Source organism: Octopus bimaculoides, chromosome 17 (assembly GCF_001194135.2).
Source record: "Octopus bimaculoides isolate UCB-OBI-ISO-001 chromosome 17, ASM119413v2, whole genome shotgun sequence".
Lineage (NCBI taxonomy): Eukaryota > Metazoa > Mollusca > Cephalopoda > Octopoda > Octopodidae > Octopus > Octopus bimaculoides.
Genome location: NC_068997.1, coordinates 4,892,207 through 4,900,372, shown reverse-complemented (window position 1 = coordinate 4,900,372; position 8,166 = coordinate 4,892,207). Strand labels below are relative to the sequence as shown.

The 8,166-nt window shown below is 34.1% G+C and overlaps 1 long non-coding RNA gene across 1 annotated transcript; it reads right to left on the bottom strand.

The window, feature by feature from the left end:
• Positions 1–4,422: 4,422 nt before the first annotated feature.
• On the bottom strand, positions 4,423–8,150 carry LOC106876159 (uncharacterized). Its single transcript, XR_001410202.2, has 2 exons — positions 6,701–8,150; positions 4,423–4,600 (listed from the first exon to the last, which is right to left on the bottom strand). It is a non-coding gene; the product is annotated as an uncharacterized LOC106876159 (long non-coding RNA).
• Between the last annotated feature and the right edge of the window lie 16 nt (positions 8,151–8,166).

Sequence of the window (8,166 nt, the reverse complement as noted above, 5' to 3'; positions counted from 1 at the left end):
TTGTGTGTGTGTGTGTATGAACATGTGTGTTTGTATATATAATACATATAAAACAAAATAGGAGAGTTAGTTCATAAATTATTTAGTTATATCATCTCTCGAGTGTTTAATTAATAATGAAATATAAAATGCATTTCATGAGGAAAATCTTATAAGCAGGTTACATTATCAACTCTTCAGAGATTACATTACTCTCATTAGTTACATTTTCAGGTTTATACTGAATAGCAGACAATGTTATGGTATGAATGACCATAACGTCTGTAGATATGGTTGTTGTTACTGTAATATTGTTTATAGTCCTGTATATATCTTAAAGGTTACTTATGAGAGTTACAGTCTCTGAAGATTTGATAATGTAATCTGCTTATAAGATTTTCTATATATAACATATTTATTTTTTAAATTATTAATGAATACTTGTAAGATGACATAAGTACCTTTTGAATAAACTCTTCTGTTATGTTTTACTCTTAATCTTTCTGGCTATGGAGGCTGGTCAAGGGAAACTTGGACAATCATAAAAGTCTTCCTGAAAGTGTTTTTCTGTGGATGTATAAGACAAACATGTTCTGAACAATGGTTATTTGTCATGCAATTTAGATTTAAATTGCATGTGTATGTGTGTGCATATATACACATTACTGTAAATATACATACACACACATTTATATAAATATTTGATTATGCAAGGAATAGATGATGCCCTTTAAATTTCAAATGTAAGACTAAAAATGTGGTTTACTGGTGCAATGTTAGCTCTGGAGACAAAGAGTATTTTTATATAGGTGATAGCTCATGTTTTATCTAATAAAGAATAGCTAACCATGAAAATTCTTTTAGATATAGGGGCAAATAAAAATAACACTAGCCTTCGTAAGTTAATTTGGTCACTGAAAGATAGTAACAAAGTATATTTGATAGGCTGGGATATTATTAACAAAACTAAATCTTATAGAATAGGAGGTAAGGGATGTGACTTTTGTGCAGAAGAAATGTATTAAATTTTCACTTCTAAATTTAATCTAATAAACACAAAGCAGGATGTACTTTAAGATGCCTTCATACAAGAAAATTTACATTTAAATAATTTAAATAAACACATTACACTTTATATGATAATAAAAATTATTATAATAACATTTGAGAAACCAAGAACCAAAAAATAAATCAAATGTAATAGAATACCTCTACACTAAGAATATTCTCTTTGTAATGAGTGGAATAGTAAATTTTTGATATTAATGATAAATCTACATAAACTTTCAATCTAACCATGACCTATTTTTAGGACTATGTTTTGCTTCACCTACCACACTTAGCAGAGGTGAACCCGAAGTTCAGATTCCTACAACTATTAATAGAGGCACCCATATCTCCCCCTAAAAAAAACACTTTATTCACTCAGTTTGCTGATTCCTTCAGTTCTATTTTAAAATAGCAGAAGGTAAGGACACTAATGAAACTGCACCATGATGCTAGGTTGCATACGCAACAATATGCAGTTGCTGCAGTTGAAACACATGTAGGTCCTATAAAGATGTAAGTAACTGTTAAATAAAATTATGGATGTGAAAAATCTCCATTCTCCTTATTATTTATACACACACACACACACTGATGTTTACATATATACACACATATATGTATGTGTACACATGCACACACACACACAAATATATTATGAATGTTTGGACAAGAAAAAAACTTGTAAACTTGGAGAAAGTGAAAAAATGTTTCTTTCATTATTTCTGAAAATTATTTTTTAAAAGAAAATAAATAAAAACAACTTTATAAGATTAAATAACTGTTGAATAAACACTAAAATGATTATTGAATATATATTAAATAAATTTTAGATTTTCAGTGGAGTTTCTGTGGATGTTCATTAAATTTTCTATGACCTTTGACAATTTTTTACACTAAACACATGACAGAGTGGTATAAATTGCAAATTGCAGCTAATTATATAAATATATATATATATATATATACGAGATGGAAGATATGAGAATTTTTATTAATCACTATAATTGTTTCAACACATCTAGCATTGATCCCTCACATGTGGGGTACTTAACAACTGCTTCAGAAGCATCTGACTGTGCAGATGTGTCTCTTCAGGTGATAAATAGATGTAACTCATTAAAATAACAGTTCCACAATGTATCTTTTCATTATGTGTAAAGAAAAGCAGCAAATTAGAGGGTACAGCTTCATTCATATAGAAGATGCATATATATATAACAGATGCAAAAAAGAAATGAACATGCAATACAGCGAAAAATGTATTAAAAATAACCGTTAATGGATATGGATGTATAAATGCCTTCACATACATTGTATTGCACATGTTCACTTGCTCATACAAGCATCCATGAAGATGTAAGCATATGCTCATATGTTCACACAGCGAGTTAAATAGCTACTTGATGTTTATTAGAATGGGAAGTTAAAGCTAAGCTTACTTCATCCATACCTTAAAGTAAATTATGTTAACAGTTATTCAAATTCATTGCCACTGCATTGTGCGAAAGTACATTTATAAGCATGTAGGCATCTTGAGTTTTTCAGAAATTCTATTAATGATCACTGGTCCACAGAATAGACAGGGGATTCCTTGGAGCAGAGTTGGCATCTCCTGGAAATGATATTATATGGTTTTGTGTGCCTTACTATGGACCAAGTTATTTTATACTTAATTTTATCTTCCTTAAGTTGCTGCACAAAATCAGCCAAAGTTTCTTGAAGTTGGCAACATGGTTGCGATAACAATTCTTGAATGAATCAGCCATTTGCTCAATGTAGACATACAGTCCTCCCCTTGTGTGCACGGTACATTTATATACAAGATTTGTACTCAATGGGCATTTTGATTTATCTCTGCATGAGCAGTTATATTTATTTGTATATATGGCAGTCCTGACTTCATTTTCTGATGTTGTTACCATTTTCGCTATATCATAATCATTTCTGCTATTATAATTTGGCTGTATTGCGGTTTACATCTCCTTTGTTGGTATTTAGATGTATATGTTTGTTAGATAAAGTAAGTGGGTTATTGAACTGTTGTTGCATTTTACTATTGTTCATGTGGTGCATATGCTGCTCTAAATTAGTAGAGTTAGTGTAGGATACCTTCATTGGTGTGCTGATTAAAGGTAGCATGGTATCTATTATATTTAGGGAAATATTTGTCTAAAGTGGCAAAAAATTTTCCATTGATCTTGGTTGAAATGTGCAAACTGAAATATGGTTTGTACAGAGGACATCATGATTCCTATATCTGTTGTCTGGCTTATTTCATCTAGTGTGTTGTACAGGATTGGAACAATTTACTGTGTTATCTGCAGTAGGATTCTTGTGTCATGTGTGTATGAGTTTATGTTGGTAGTTTATTGCCTTGACCAATTCTTCCTGATCTGAGTCAGTTCTCATACCTTAACATTATGATGGTGTACAATGTGTAATTATTATTGTAGGAATTGACAGTTTTGTGTATGCCTGCATTTTGTATATATTGAATTTTCTCATGGTATCCAGCTCTAGCTAAAGCAGCATGTGATTTGAAAATGTTTTTATTAGCAGATAATCTAGAAATTTTTGGAGAAATATTCTTAATTAATCCCCATTTTATCGAGGGTGAATAGTTGGATGCTACATTTATGTACTTGATATGATCATTTGGCTTATGAAATGGCTTGAATAATCCAGTATCAAGAAAAGTTACTCTACGATAATCCTTTCCCATATTAATGTTTAGTCCTAAATTTTTAAAAAAGCTAAAGAAATGGTTCCTATGCCTTTCTAATTGTACTTTACTACTTCTGTCCAGAAAGAATAGGGCATCATCCATATATAGCACCCCTGTTACTTCCAGAAAGGAAGACTAGATTAATGAAAGGATATATATTCCAACTAAGTTTGTGACCTGTGCAGAGTCAGATGATCCCATCACTATATCAAAAGCATTCTCTCTATCTAATCTATCATCAAAATCTACTGATGTGGCTTGCACAGCAAGTATTATAGCTATTTCGTGTCAGGACAAATCAGAATTTTTCATACTATGAATCAGGGCTTGCTGATTTCTAGAAGCTTAAACCATTCAACCACCTCTTTGGTATCTGACCAGAGGGCTAATCTAATTTTAGACTTAAGGACAGGTAGTACTCTAACAAAATAAAGGTCAAATGTACAAGTCTAAATTTACAGATTCTGAACAATACAGCCACCACTTTCACCTTCACCAAAAATACCGGAGGGCAAGAAGGGATACAATGTCTCCATTAAAGGTGTGGTTGAAGGAGATGGGGTTATTAATAACAGAGCTGAAGGAACCATTACTGCAGTAGTTAGGAAGAGGTGGTGGCGGTAGGGTAGGGGAAGATAGGAAAAAGAAAAACAGAAAAAGAAAGCTGATCAATGTATAATCCTTTTATTAACAAAGTTTCTCAACACAAATGGTTCTGACAAAGATGTCCACCACATTCAAAGACCATCTTCCAAAGTTGCTCTAAGCATATTGAACATATCATTTGTTCTGTGTTGCTGATATTTACAATCTGAAGATGAATCGAAATCATAAACTTCGACTTATCTGAAATGATAAAGGCAAACATGATTATGTCAATAAATTTAGTTAGAAATTTTAAGAATAAGAAAATTTAGGGTTTATTATTTAAATAAAAATTTCCATTTTTTTTTTGTTTAAGAGTGTTTTTTTTTTAATTACTATTCTAAACACTAGGTTAGTAATAATTACAAAATTTACTTTAGTAAATCCCTTATTTTTTATTTTCAAAATAAATTAGAAACATATTTTTTTAGAAATGTGGTCATGGATTGGTTAACATTTGAGGGAAGTATCTTGATTTATACATGTTGTGTACCGTATTTGCTCCAATATATTTCATCACCCTCGTTTAATGCATACATTGTCATGCTTGCATTGGACAGACAAGGTTTGTTGAGGTTAATTTTCTATGGCCAGGTAGAAGATTGGAAATGAATGATATTACTTGTAAGAATGGCACTCATTTATGACTATCACATGATGCCAAGACAAGGAGACACACAAATACATGTATGTAATGGACTCGTTTCAGTTTCCAGGGCTATAGTAGAAGACACTTCTTAACCACACAGTCACACCTGCACCTATGGAACTACATGTTTCTTATTGATTGCAACATATTTTACTGTTTCTCTATCAACAACAAACTCAGAAATTTCAACATTTCAATAACTTAAACTTGCTTTAAAATATCATTCCAAGACGACCGTCATCAGAAGCAATGGTATCTAAAAGAATCATCATTTAACATCCAATCTTCATTTGACTGTTTTGGCATGGTTTATATGGCTGGATGCCCGTCCTAATGTCACCCATTTTTCAGAGTGTAGTTGTGCTTTTAAATGTGACACCAGCATGGATACTTTTACATGACACTGGAACCCATGAGTCCACAAGACTAGGATCTCTCAGTTGAGAGAGGAACATAGAGGACAGGCCTATATGTATGGACAGCCACGATTTTACTTAGTTTGATGTGTCTTCTTAAGCACAGCAAACCACCTGAAATCTCGATCCCATGTCATTTCTGAGAGGCCCAATGTCTGAAGATCCTTTTTCTCACTTCATCCCTATCTTCCTGGGTTTACCCCTCCCACACATTCCCTCTACAATTAGATCAGCACTTCTTGATGCAGCTGTCCCTATCCATATGTATCATGACCATACCAATGAAGTCTTCCCTCTCATACACAACTGAAGCCTTATATACCCAATTTTTCTCTGTTGTAAATGCACACTGACATTACCCATCCAGCAGAGTATGCTGGCTTCATTTCTTTCAAGCTTTGTCACAGCCCATGTCTCACTGCTATGTAGCATAGCTGTTCTACACAAGCATCATACAATCTGCCTTCCACTTTGAGGGAGAGGCCTTTTGTTACTAACAAAAGTAGTAGCTTTCTAAGCTTTGCCTAGACCATTCTTGCTCTAGCATCTATGCTTTCAGAACTACTTCCTCCACTGCTAACTTGGTTGCCTAAGTAAATGGAAACTATCTACTACTTCTCAGGATCCCTGAGACATTTGAGAGAGTCTATTTTCTGTACATTCCTAGTGTTTAATATACCTGTACATCTGCCTCTCATAAACACTACTTTCTCTGTTAACCTTCCTCATACTGCTGCACCACTTACATGTCTATAGCTTGTACTGGGTACACTGTATGGACTTTCTACCAACACCTTTTCTACATATTGAGCAGGGCCATCTCCCTCAAGGGATCAGTGATTTGTCTGTTTTCCTACTTACTAGGACTTTGGTCTTTGCTAAGCCCTTAAAATCCAGACCTTGCTTTGTCTTCTTTAGTTCTGGTAGTGATTCAGCAATAAGAACAAGGGCATCAGCAGAGCGGACCTCTCAAAGGAAACTAGTCTTAAATTCCTCAGGTATGGCCTGGAGGACTACGATAAACAAGAGGGGGCTGACAGCTAATCCTTGGTGAACTCCTACCTGTACCCTTAATTCCTTTGTTGACTTTCCTCTTATTGACAGCATCCCCGTACATGGCTTGTACAGCCCCCACCAACCCCTCATCTATCCCTAGCTTCTGAACTGCCCACCAGGAAAGGGACTATGCAGAAGTTAGAGTTAAAAGGAAATGATTCTACATCACTCTTAACTTACCATAAAATGGACATCATGTTTATACTATATTAACACAACTATTAAGTTAAACCATCCAGATGTATGGGTTAGCATAGTTATCCACCATATTATATCAAGTTAAGACTGCAGTAACAACTCTACTATATCACAGTATTCATTTCACAGGATATATGAAGTCATGTTTTAACACGAGAAGCTGGATCGATCTGAAAAAGTAAAGACATTAAATAACGTTGAGAGAGAGAAAGTCGTAGAAAAAAACCCAAGACAGAGAAAAAGGGTTGGGGAATCAGATTAACGGAAAAAGATGGAACGAGGAAGTAGAAGAGAAAAAGAGTGGGAAGCTATCAGATAAAGGGTTATATTATTGTATTCAAAAACAGATCAGAAGCTCTAAGCAGTAATGTGTACAAATATAATCGTTCTCTTAATTTTTAAATTTTAGAAACTGTGACAGCAACATAAAAGACAACGGACAGCAGTACATAAGCACACACACACGAGTCCATCGCTGTCGTTTAGCCCAAGGTCACTTCTGGTCTAGCAGATCTGTAATCAAAGGTATCTCCACCCATAACTATTCATTTTATGCAGTGTTAAACCCGAACTGTATTAGCTATTGTATTTTAGAAAATAATAAGGCGTGACAGGAGATTTAGGTTAAAAAAAAGATGGAAGCGATGGTCACAATTGGAATGTTTTTAACCCTTTAACATTTGAACCGGCCATACTCGGCTCACATAATCTACTTGTTTTATATTCAAACCAGCCAGATTCTAAAAATAAGCAATCATATCGAAATCTCGAAGCTACAAAATAATAATGCCTGATTAAGTCAAAACAATGTGAATAAATAAGAATTACATTCGACAAACCGTATGTTCCAAGATCGAAAAAGTGAAAGGGGGAAGTCTGTGGGTATAGATGTAATAGCTATCCTAAAAAAGTACAGTAGTTGTTAACTCGGCAATAAAATCGAACTGAAAATAAGCTTTGGCGGGCTTTATGAATAGCTGTCCTGCAGAAGATGAACCAAAACGAAAGAAAGCCCGCTAAAGTTTTCTTTCTCTTTTCAGAATTAGGTCCTAAAGAAATGAATGAACATTTCAGGAGTCATAGAGGGGAACAGAATTAACCCTAATTTAAAGGAATAAGAGCATCCCTTCAGGTATGCCCATCGCCCGTCTTTGTTGCCTCAAATTTGGTGGGCTCGTACACGTACGCCGACAAAATGAAATTTGAAATTTCGAAAAAATTGTGTAAGTACGTGTGATCTCACTATTTTTCTTCTCACATCAAATTTTGATACAATTGCAATTTACACAGAAAAATATTTGTAGATTTGGCCCGGATGAGGCGGGGTAGGGATAGGGAGTAATAACCACCCTCTTTTTTGGTCAAAATCGCCATCTCCGTTGTTGAATATAAAGGTTAAACCAAAGTGTTTGACCTGAGCAAAACAAAACAAAAGAAAAATAGTGTAA